The sequence below is a fragment of the Dama dama genome, chromosome 23 (genome assembly GCF_033118175.1).
Source record: "Dama dama isolate Ldn47 chromosome 23, ASM3311817v1, whole genome shotgun sequence".
NCBI classification, from domain to species: Eukaryota; Metazoa; Chordata; class Mammalia; order Artiodactyla; family Cervidae; genus Dama; species Dama dama.
Genome location: NC_083703.1, coordinates 75,892,975 through 75,905,196, shown reverse-complemented (window position 1 = coordinate 75,905,196; position 12,222 = coordinate 75,892,975). Strand labels below are relative to the sequence as shown.

General features: G+C 43.2%; 1 non-coding gene across 1 annotated transcript; it reads left to right on the top strand.

Moving 5' to 3' along the window:
• Positions 1 to 11,519: 11,519 nt before the first annotated feature.
• On the top strand, positions 11,520 to 11,596 carry TRNAR-UCU (transfer RNA arginine (anticodon UCU)). Its single transcript has one exon. It is a non-coding gene; the product is annotated as a tRNA-Arg (tRNA).
• Positions 11,597 to 12,222: the final 626 nt, after the last annotated feature.

Genomic DNA, 12,222 nt, shown 5'->3' with positions numbered 1-12,222 from the left:
TGCTACAAAATACCAAGCCTGTACTCTTAAAAATATCACAGCATGAAAGATAAAAACCGAAGGCAAATGGTGGACCTTGACTGGATCCAAGTTTTGTTTATTGTAAAAAGGACCTTGGAGGAAATTTTAATACAGACTATATACTAGATAATAATATTGAATCAGTATTAAATATCTTGAGGGACTTCCCTGGCAGTCCAGCAGTTAAGACTTTGCCCTCCAGTGCAGGGGGTGCAGGTTCCATCCCTGGTCAGGGAGTTAAGATTCCACATGCCTTGCAGCCAAAAAAAACAAAACATAAACCGTATTGTAACAAATTCAACAAAGACTTTAAAAATGATCCAGGTCAAAAAATAATAATAAAAATAAAACATGTTTTGAGCATGACTAGAATGAGTAACCACTTGCTAGCTCCACCACCACCCTTTGCCACCTGGACTATTCCTGGAGCCTTCTCACTCTTCTGCCTGCTTCCATACACCACCGTTTGCCACGTGGTCTATTGCAGGAGCCTTCTCATTGTTCTCCCTGCCTCCATTCCACTCTTTCCCCTGGAGTCTGTTCTCAATACAGCAGCCAGAGGGATCCTGGTAAAAAACTAAGTCACTTCAGGTTTGTCTTCCAAACTCTTTGCAGTTACCTGCAAAGCCCCATACAACCTGACTCTGCCCTCCCCATCCCTTTCTAAGCTCATCACCCCCTTCTCATGCACTCATTACTGTATTTCAGGAATACTGGACTCTTCAGGGTCCCTCCAACATACCTAGCACACTCTGGCCTCAAAGGTCTTGCATTTGCTATCCCTTGGGCTTCTTTGGTCTCAGACAATAAAGAATCCACATGCAATGCAGGATACCTGGATTTGATCCCTGGGTCAGGAAGATCCCCTGGAGAAGGGAAGGTTACCCACTCTAGTATTCTTGCCTGGACAATTTCATGGACAGAGGATCCTGGCAGGCTACAGTCCATGGGGTCACAAAGAGTCGGACGCGACTGAGTAAGTAACACTAACACTGCCTCATTCACTTTTTTCCAGAAAATCCAAATCACTCACTCTCTCAGCTCCCCCACAGTCATTGTTCAAATGTCACTGCTTCAGAGAGGCCTTCCCTGTTTTCTCTATTTTAAGTTCCCACCCACTCCAATCCCAGCTTTCCCTACTCCTCTTCCTTGCTTCATTTCTCTCTGCAACACTCTCTATCATCAGAAACACCATGGAATTTTGTTTGGTTTTAATGCTAATTATCTCTTTTCCTCACTAAACTCCATGAAGTTTATGAACTCATGAAAGCTCCATGAAGGTAGAGCTTTTGGGTCTTTTGTTCTCTGACATATTCGCTTAGCAATAGTATAGCGTGCTGCAATCCATGGGGTCACAAAGAGTCAGACATGACTGGGCCACTGAACTAAGCTAAACTGAATATTTACTGCATAGATGAATTCACCCCCTCATCAAGCAACAGATACCAAGGACCATGTCACATGTTAAGATTCCAGAGATGAAATAAGACGACCCCAGGTGAACTTTCACCTGCACAACGGCAGCCAGCTGCTTTCCTTGCCTCTGTCATTGGTCATCCTATAAGCCCCTCCTCAGGCTTCCCAGGTGACTCAGCTGTAAAGAATCCACCCGCCCTGACAGGAGACAGGAGATGCGGGGTTGATCCCTGGATCAGGAAGATCCCCTGGAAGGGGAAATGCCAACCCACTTCAGTATTCTTGCCGGGATAATCCCATGGAGAAAGAAGCCTGGTGGGCTACAGCCTATGGGGTTGCAAAGAGTCAGACATGACTGAGCAACTGAACACACACAAGCCATTCCCTACTCAGTCGCTAGAGAGGTCTTTGGAAAAACACATATTAAGTTATGTCACTTCCAGCCTGAACATATTCCAGTGGTGATACTGCCCAACACAGACTGGGACTCGAACCCAGCCTGAACCCACTGTCTTTTTATTGAGATCACACACCTGGGCTCAGGGTTTAATGAAGCATGGGTTGTTTTTTGTTGTCGTTGTCTTTTTTTTTCAATTTAATTGGCTGCACTGGATCTTAGTTGTGGCACTTAGTTGTGCCACCTCCATCTTCCCTGATGCATGTGTCATCTAGTTCCCTGACCAGGGTTCAAATTCAGGCCCCTTGCATCAGGAGTGTAGAGTCAGCCACTGGATCACATAGAAGTCCCGAAGCTCCGGTTCTTTATGTCTCGTCACAGAAAGAATACAGTGAGAGACAAAGTGATAGGTGAGAAGTGGATTTATTTAGAGAGAAATGCACTCCACAGAGTATGGGCCATCTCACAAGATGAGAGACCCTGAAATATGGGATGATTCGTTTTTATGGGCTGGGGAATTTCATAGGCTAATGAGTGGGAGGATTAGTCCAACTACTTTAGGAAAGGGGTGGAGTTTTCAAGGAATTGGGCCACTGTCCACTTTTTGGGCCTTTTATGGTTAGCCTCAGAAATATCATGGTGACGGTAGGTGTGTCATTTAGCATGCAAACATATTACAATGAGCATATGATGAGGCTCAGTGTCTGCTGGAAGTCAAATCTTCTGCCATCTTGGATCTAGTTGGTTCTAACCAATTTTTGTCGTGTCCTATGGCTATGTCATTCTTTTGAAGGATATGCCCTGCGCCCTTCCCTCCTGTTTTACTCCCTCTGCCCTGCCCTGCCCTCATACAAGGGAATGAGACCCTCAGCCCCAGGTCAGCAGAGGTAAGTGTGACAGGTGCTACCAGAACATCTGCCTGCCTTAAGAAGATTGGCAACTTCCGTTTCCTTCCTCTTGGAACCTAGCTGCCATGCTGTGGGAAGCCAAGCCACATATGGAAGCCATGGGAAAGAAAACTAAAGCACTCCAGTCAACAGCTCCAGCGAAGGACCCAGGCAAAAGCCACATGAGTCAGCCTTCTTGCACATTCCAGTCCCTACAGCCCGCATCAACAAGATCTGGAAAAGAAAAATCACCCACTGAGCCTGATCAACCTTCGATATCATGCTGCTGCTGCTAAGTCGCTTCAGTCATGTCTGACTCTGTGTGACCCCATAAACGGCAGCCCACCAGGCTCCCCCCTCCTCAGGATTCTCCAGGCAAGAACACTGGAGTGGGTTGCCATTTCCTTCTCCAATGCATGAAAGTGAAAAGTGAAAGTGAAGTCGCTCAGTCCTGTCTGACTCTTAGCAACCCCATGGACTGCAGCCCACCAGGCTCCTCTGTCCATGGGATTTTCCAGGCAAGAGTACTGGAGTGGGGTGCCATTGCCTTCTCTGACAATATCATGAGAGATAATAAAATAGTTGTTCTTTAAGCCACCAAAGTTTCCAGTGGTTTATTATACAACAATGATAACTCAAATAGTCTACACGTGTGGACTTTTGTTGAATCGTGCTTGAGAACTTTCACTAGGCAAGAAGAGTGGTCTTAAATTCTGAAATTACCCCAATAAAATTGTTTGGCCTGGCGGACACAGAAACATAAACTCAGTGCAAATGGGATTAGAATGTCATGTAGCTAAAGACCTCCAAAAATTAAGAGATTCTCCTTATGACATGTCTGATTACACAAAGCCTCTCCTGCCATGTGCCCAGGGTGGGGGCTCACTTCCTCAAGGGCAGCTATGCCAGGGTTCTTGGGTGGCCAGCAACAACAACAGACTCTGAAATGTAGTAAAATGATACACAAGAACTCACAGGATCAAAGTAACAACTGAAACATCAGGCCCAGAAATGTCAAAAACTAGGGGAAACAAAGATCCTGAACATCTTATCTGTGACAAGCAGTGATCTTCTAGAGAAGATAAATCATTTTATCTCATCTTCTTATCACCCTGTCCTGAGATTCAAATTCAAAAAGGAGAAAGTTGGACTTCCCTGGTGGTCCAGTGGTTAAGAATTGACCTGCCAATGCAGGAGACCCAGGTTTGATCCCTGGTGTCATTCCACACGCCCCAGGGTAACTGAGCCCATGTGCCACAGCTGCTGAGATGGCTTGTCACAACTACTGAAGCCTGCATACCCTAGTGCCCACACCATGCCATGAAAGAGGCCACCGCAATGAGAAGCCTGCAAACCGCAATCAAGAGTTAGCCCTTGCTCACCACAACCAGAGAAAGTCCTCGAGCAGCAATGAAGACCCAGTGTGGCCAAAAAAATAAATAATTATTTTTTAAAAAAGAGGAATTTGTTCAACTGGTCTACGTTCAATTGGGTCACATGTTGAATATGCAAGTAATACACTACCGGACTGTCTGCTAAGTCACCTCCTACAAGTTATTCTCAAATGATTCAGGTAAGGGGAAAAACACACACACACACACACACATACACAAATACACACACAGTGCACATAAGCAAATGCAACAAAATTTTATCAATTAATAAATCTAGTTTCAGAAGTACATAGGTACTTATTCATTATTCTTGCAAGTTTTCTGTAGACTTGAAATTTTCCAAAATAAAAATAATAAGTCTGAATGTAGGGCGGGGGGGGGGGGGGGGGTGAAGGGGAGTGGGTGGAACTTATAGCAGAAAAAAGGGTAGTACTAGCCAGCACTCATAAAAGCCCTACACTTACGAGGCACTATTCAAAGTTCTTTAAATATATTAGTTCATTTAACCCTCACAGTAACCCTAAGCAATGGGTCTTTCATCATTTCCATTTTCCAGATGAGTTAAGTTAAGGGGGGCCTTGAACAAGGAAGCAATTTGCCCAAGGGTATATCACTCGGTGTGAGTAAGGATATAAATCAGGGCTCATAAGCTCATACCCTTAACTATTATGCTTTACTGCCTCACCAGACATGCAAAAACAATAAAGACATTTAGTTGCCATACAAAACTTGTCTAGAGGTAGACAGTTTCAGAGTGTGTTCATCAAGGACCAAGATCATCACAATTCTTCCGCTCCACCATCTTCAGAGTATTGGCTTTCTTTTTTTTTTTTTTTTTTTTTTAGAGTATTGGCTTTCTGTCGCTAGTTTATAACCTCACACGTACAAGATGGCTGCCACACCTGATGCATCACATCAGCTCACCATCAAGTCCAAATGCAGGAAGCAGAAGAGTGAATAAACGTCAAGAGAAACATGATATCTTTTTCTCAGATATAAAACTATTTCCCAAAATTACTCCCTTCCCTCCCAGTGCTCCCCACTCCCCAAACAAATGTCTCTTTCCCTCCCATTACAGTGGAGATATGGGTCACAGGGCCACCCTTACTGCAAGGAAAGCTGGCAACCCAAGCATTTACTGCTTCAGTCACAGTGGATGAGGGAATGCTTCTCAGGTGTCTGGTCCAGCCCAGAGGCTCTGCTCCCATCCTTGCCTTTTCTCACAGTCCCTCTATCATTCTGTAACCACACAGCCTGGTGGTTAAGAGTGTGGCCTTTAGTACTCACCGACTGAACTGCTCAGCTGGTTCTGCCACTTATAAATCTGTATGCTAATGACCGGTTCCTCAGACTGTCTGTGCCTCCACTTCCTAAAATGGGAACCACAATGATAATAATAATATCTATTTCACAGGGCTATTATGAGGATTAAATAAAACAATACAGTAAAAGCCCAAAGAACAGTGTCAAACACAGAGCACGCCCTCAATAAACGTTAATAATGATTATGGATGGCAGTCCCAAAGTCAGGGCTTGCAGGGATTAACATCCAAAGGTTAGGAACAATTTCCTCCTTTTCCCCCCATTTTGCCTCATTATAGTTATTACAGTCTGAAATTTCCCTGCAAGTGAAAATAGATTGCTCGGGTGGATACCTAACCCTGTACATGTCTAAAACTCAGTTTCGAAATACTTAATCTGAAAATGAGCTGGCATTGGCCCAGGCCCATGCCCAGACTGTACTCTGAACCATTCCACTCTCCAGGTAGGACACACACCTGAAGGGGAGCAGCAGAAAGACAAAAGAGATTTAGAGTCAGTGAATCTTTTGTTTTGCTCAAAGTAGGGGAAACACGTCTGCAAAGAACCACATTTAAGGCAAATTTCTGGCAGTAAAGAGTTGCCCAAGACTTTCAATCCAGAGGAAACTTATTCATACCTCTTGCTTTTCACCAAGATCAGAGGTGGCAACCTGTGATATCTATGCCAGAGACGGCACACGAGCCCGTTGAAATTGGCCCTGGGGCTGGCTGCAGCAGACTTTCCTTCCCCACAACTTGCTAAAGACTTTCCACAGCTGGAAGAATTTTAAGCCCAGCTCACTTTTGGCTTTTTTCCTTTCTGAGATTTATTTTTCTTTCTTTTTTTATTTTGTAGTTTTTTGGGGTTTTTTTATCTTTTTTGGCATCATGTGGGATCTTGGTTCCCCAACCAGGGATTGAACCCTCACCCCCTGTATTGGAAGTGCAAAGTCTTAACTACCAGACCACCAGGGAAGACCCTGAGATTTACTTCTTAGATGCATTTGCTACCCTATGCTTAAAAAACATGTTTTAAGTGTTGGCAAGGATGAAAGGATAAAGAGAAATTGGAACTTGTATACACTGCTGGTGGGTCTATAAAATGGTGCAGCTATTTTGGAAAACAGTCTGGAGGCTCTTCAAAATATGAAATGCAGAGTTGCTGCATGACCCAGGAATTCCATTCCTAGGTTTATATCCAAGAAGATTTCAAACATATGTCCACACAAACATTTATACAGAAATCTTCAGAGCAACATTATTCATAACGGCCCAAACTGGAAACAACCCAAGTGACCATCAACTGATGGATGGTTAAGCAAAGAGGTCTATCCACACAGTGGAAGAGTGAAAGTCGCTCAGCTGTGTCTGACTCTTTACAACCCCATGGACTATACAGTCCATGGAATTCTCCAGGCCAAAATACTGGAGTGGGTTGGGTAGCCTTTCCCTCCTCCAGGGGATTTTCCCAACCCCGGGATCAAACCCAGGTCTCCCTCATTGCAGGCAGATTTGTTACCAGCTGAGCTGCCAGGGAAGAACAAGAATAGTGGGTAGCCTATCCCTTCTCCAGGGGATCTTCCCAACATAGAAATTGACCCGGGGTCTCCTGCATTGCAGGCAGATTCTTTACCAACTGACCTATCAGGGAAGCCCAATAAAAAAGAACAAAGTATGATATTAATGGATGCTATAACATGGGTGAACCTCGAAAACATGGTGCTGAGTGAAAGCAGCCAGATGCATGTTATATGAATCTTGTTATAGATGAAATGTTCAACATAGGCAAATCTATAGAACAGAAAGTAGATTAATGGTTGCTAGGGATCAGAGAATGGGGGTGATGGTGGTTGGTTGCTGGGGGTGAGGTACTGGGTTTCTTTCTGGCCTGATGAAAATATTTTGAAATCAAGAAAGTGATGTTGGTTGTGTGACTCTATGGATATGCTAAAAACACTTTATTTTGGGGTGGTTTTATTTGGGGTGAATTCTATCTCAATAAAACTGGTTGTTTTTAAGTACCCATTGTGGTTATTGCAATTGTGAAAAGTACCTATCTTGCTCATATCTTGTTTCATATCTTGTTCAGGGATATGAAAAAGAAGATATTTTAAATAATGGTAGAAACTCAAAAGATACAAAAAGGTAAACAGTGGAAAGTAAGTCTCTCCCACCCATATTTCAGGGACACCGCTGTTGCCATTTTCTTACTTGTCCTTCTACAGACATTCTTTGCTTACACCACCCTATAAGTGTTTGCTGCTTGTACAAGCAAGAGCCTACTGTTCACCATGTTTCAACCTTTGTTGTATCACTTAAAAATGTATCATGGAAATTGCCCCAAAGGACCTCATGATAAGGTTCATAGAGAGCTGTCTAGTTTCTTTTCTTAACAAGTGTTACAAGTAGGTGGCTGTTGCTCCTAAACATTCAGGTTGTTTTCTTTCTTTTACCATTACAATGAATTTCCTTGTATCTCTCACTTGACTTTTTTTTCTATTTTTATTTATTTATTTTTTTAACACCAAAAACATTTTGTATTGGGGTATAGCCAATTAACAATGTGGTGATAGTTTAAGGTGAACGGTGAAGGAACTCAGCCATACATATACATGTATCCATTCTCCCCCAAACTAGTCTCCCATCCAGGCTGGCACTTAACATTGAGCAGAGTTCCCTGTGCTATATAAGAGGTCTGTTAGTTACCCATTTTAAATATAGCAGTGTGTTGTACCTCTTACTTTAAAGCAACATTTTAATAGATACGATTCAAGTCATCACAGAATACAAAGAAGGAAGCGGAGATCTCACTAATACACTCTTCTTCCAGGAGTTCAATGATATCAAACAGGATCTTCCCAACACCCGCAGAGGAATGGAACCAGCGCAAGTGGTGGGGAGGAGACGAGGCAGTCCTCCAGCAATGGCAGTGTTTTGGATCAAAGTGGTTCAGTGTCTCGAAATGGAAGAGTCACGAAGGCTGGAGCTTTGGGGCTCAGCTGTGAAAGGACATCCTTGAAGATGCCAAAATCAGTATCTCCAGAAGGCAATACTGGAGTTGACTTCATGAGAATATATCACGTTTTCTAGATGGTGGGTCAAACAAAACCCAGTCTTAGGTTTGGAAACCAACGTCATGGGATTAGTCCACTATTTTTAAAAACTGTCATAGAATTTTACCAAATATCAGAAAGGATTTCACATGGTACGTATTATTTCTTAAAATGTTTGTCTCAAGTATATATAGAAATGTGAATACTGAATCACAATGTGAAATATATTTGTCACTGTGATTCACAGTCGATGTTTAAAGATGCCAAGCAAGGCAGGGTACGTCTTTGACCTCCACGTTTTTTTTCATAAGCTCAAACCTTTTTGCCAGGTTTAGTACACAGAACTGAGAATCAAATACCCTCTCCCCCTCAAGTATAAATTCAAGTGAGAGTGGGGCACGCTGCCAGTGGGAAGGCAATTGCTTATGAAATGGCAGCTTTGAGGGACCAGTCTACTCCTCACCCCTTCTCTAGAGAGGGATAAATCTGAGGACCAGTTACTCTTCAGCAAAATCTCTCCACCTTGGCTTAAGGTCTTTTATTACATTTCCCCTCCCTTCCTCCTCTTTTCCTTCTTTCCTTCCTTTTTCCTTTCTTTTTAAATTCTATATAGGAGATGCAAGATCAGTTTATTCAGCTATCCAATTCCTCTCCCAGAGGCAACCACTATTACCAATTTCTTTGATGTTATTAATATTTAAGAGATGCATTTACAAATAAACATGTCTACACATGCACACACACATATACATATATAAGTTTCTGGAACACAAAAAATGGCATACTCTATACTCTGCTTTGCCTTTGACTTTTTTTACTTACTTTACTTGTATCTGGGAGATCTTTCAGACTGCTACATGTTGAACATCTTTATTATGTTTTCTTGGCTGCATGGCGTCCTGTCATATGGAGTCTAGGGCTTTTAAAGGTTGGCTGACCCCAGTCCTGGAATTACAGTTTCTTTTATTTTTATATAAAGTTGAGTTTTAAAGTGATGACAGAGAGCTCATTTAAAAGGACTAAACCCTCATCTAATTACTTAGTAATTATAGAGTAGGAACATTAGAGAAATGGATGTGTTGGGGCATATAAACAATATCTATGCCAGGGGTGGATGGATAAGTCAATTTAAGATTCTAGATTCTATATACATATATATATGTATAAAACCTCTGGATTGCAGAGTCTATTAAAGATAGATGGCTGTGCGTGTCGATCAGGATGCCTGCCCCACCCACAGCCGTTCTAAAGGAAGGACAGAAGTCACCATGCTTGGTATCACGTGACTGGCCACTTCTGCTCCTACTACAGCTGATTGGATCATACAAGAGCAGCAGCACCGAGGGCAGCCAATGGATGAGCTGCTGAGTGATTTCTAAGGTAGCTGCGTACAAAAATATTTTACCAAACAGGAAACAGGTTGACTTGTCAGATTTCCATCGAAAGTAACTTTAAACCAGAAACTATAAAGTGAATCAGCTAGTCAAAAAAAGGCCTCGAAGAAAAGACACTAAAAAAGAAAAGTGAAGGCAGTTCTTTCCCAGCAATATAGCAGATTTAGATAACCTGAAACACCCTACTGCCCATCTACAAAAACATCTGAAAATTCTGGGTAAAAGATAACAAATATTCTTTCAAATGAATAACTGAGTTCACGAGAAAATAAGGGAAATCCCCAGAGGTGCAAAAAAAAATAAAAGAAAAAACCCCAAAATAGAACCGAAAACCAAACCTGTGAATTGCCAACTAATACCATAGCAGCCGGGACAGAGAGGTGTCTCAAAGAGCAAGGGTCTCAGGTTGGAATGCAAATACGAGGACCGGAAATGAGGCGCTGGTCTCCTATCCTTCCTAAATTACAACCCACAGAAACAATCCTCAGGATCAGCACACCCATCAAAGGTGGGATTAGACCCCTGGAACTTCAGTAGACAGGAGGCTAGGATCAGAACCATGGAAGAGATAGGACATCCTCATCATCAAGGACACAGAAGGCGGGGGGGGGGGGGGGCGGGAGAAATCGGGGGATTGGGATTGACGTATACACACTACCATATATAAAATAGATAACCAACAAGGACCTACTATGGTTCGGTGGTAAAGAAGCTGCCTGCCAATGCAGGAGACGCAGGTTCAATCCCTGGGGCAGGAAGATCCCCCAGAGAAGGGAATGGCATACCTACTCCAGTATGCTTGCCTGGAAAATCCCATGGACAGAGGAGCCTGGCGGGCTACCTTCCATGGGGTCGCAAAGAGTCGGACACAACTGAAAGACTGATCACCGTATCAACAGTATAGTACAGAGAACTCGACTCAATACTCTGAAATAGCCTGTGTGGGAAGAGAATCTTAAAAAGGTTCTTTCTAAGATAAGAATCAGTGTATAGCTGATTTACTTTGTTGTAAGTAGAAACCAATGCAACACTGTAAAATCACTGTACTCCAACAAAAATTAATTTAAAATAAAATTAAAAAAAATAAAGACAGGGAATTCCCTGACAGGTTACTGTCTTAGGAATCCTCTCTTTCACTGTGGGGGGGCACAGGTTTGATCTGTCCCTGCCCAGGGAACTAAGTTCCTGCAAGCCATGTGGCACGGTGAGAATTAAAAAATACAGACACAGAAGAAGGGGCCAAAATTTGTGAAAAGAACTATACTTATAGACTCATATATATGTGTGTGTGTGTGTGTGTGTGTGTGTGTGTAAAGACCAAGGCAGTCTGACCAGGAACCAAGCAGAGTAGAGGGTAAGGGAAGCAGGTAGGAGGCAAGAAGGAAAAGAAGATGACCCTAGACACCCCAAAATAGAGAAAGAAACAGACCCTGGTTAAGGGCAGAGCCCCACCTTTGCTAGTGGTAAGTGGAGTCCTAGGACTGTTGCCCAGGCCAGCAGAGCTCTCTGTTAGGACCTGAGTACGCGTGAGGTCTTCTCCAACCATCCATTTTTTTTTGCCAGGTGCTTATTCAGTGCTTATTTATTAATGCTTCCTACTGTGGCTCTAACAACTTGCCACAAGTATAGTGACTAAAAATAACACAAGCTGGGACTTCCCTGGTGGTCCAGTGGCTAAGTAAGACTTTACACTTCTAATGCAGGGGGCCCAGGTTCGATCCCTGGTCAGGGAACTAGATTCCACATGCCACAATAAAGAACCCCTGTGCCACAACTAAAGATCTCACACACCACAACAAAGACAGGAGATCCTGCGTGCCAGAGCTAAGACCCAGCACAGCCAATAAATAGTTTTCTTTTAATAACACATATATTATCTGACAGTTTTGAATGTCATGAGTTTGGAATGGGACTTATGGGGTTAAAATTGAAAAATATCTTCCTTCTGGAGGCTCCAGGGAAGAATCCGTTTCCTTGCCTTTCCAGCTTCCAGAAGCTGCCCACACTCCTTGGCTCGTGGCCTCCTTCTGTCTTCAAAGCCAGCACTCCCATCACTCCCATCTCTGTTTCTGCTATCACATCTCTGATTCCCACTCTCCAGCTTCCCTCTTACAGTGACCCTTGTGGTTACATTCGACCCACTGGGATAACTCCAGATCATCTCTCCATCTCCAAATCCTTGACTTGGTTACATCTGCCAGGTTCCACCTACCATGTAAGGCGCATACTCACAGGCACTTATTGTAGGACAGGAGATGGAAGGCTGAACAAGACAGGCCTGTTCCCAGGGAGCTCAGGTTCTGCGGGTGGAGAAACTGGTCAGAGGGATGCATGATCTCGAAGCAAACAAAAATAAAAT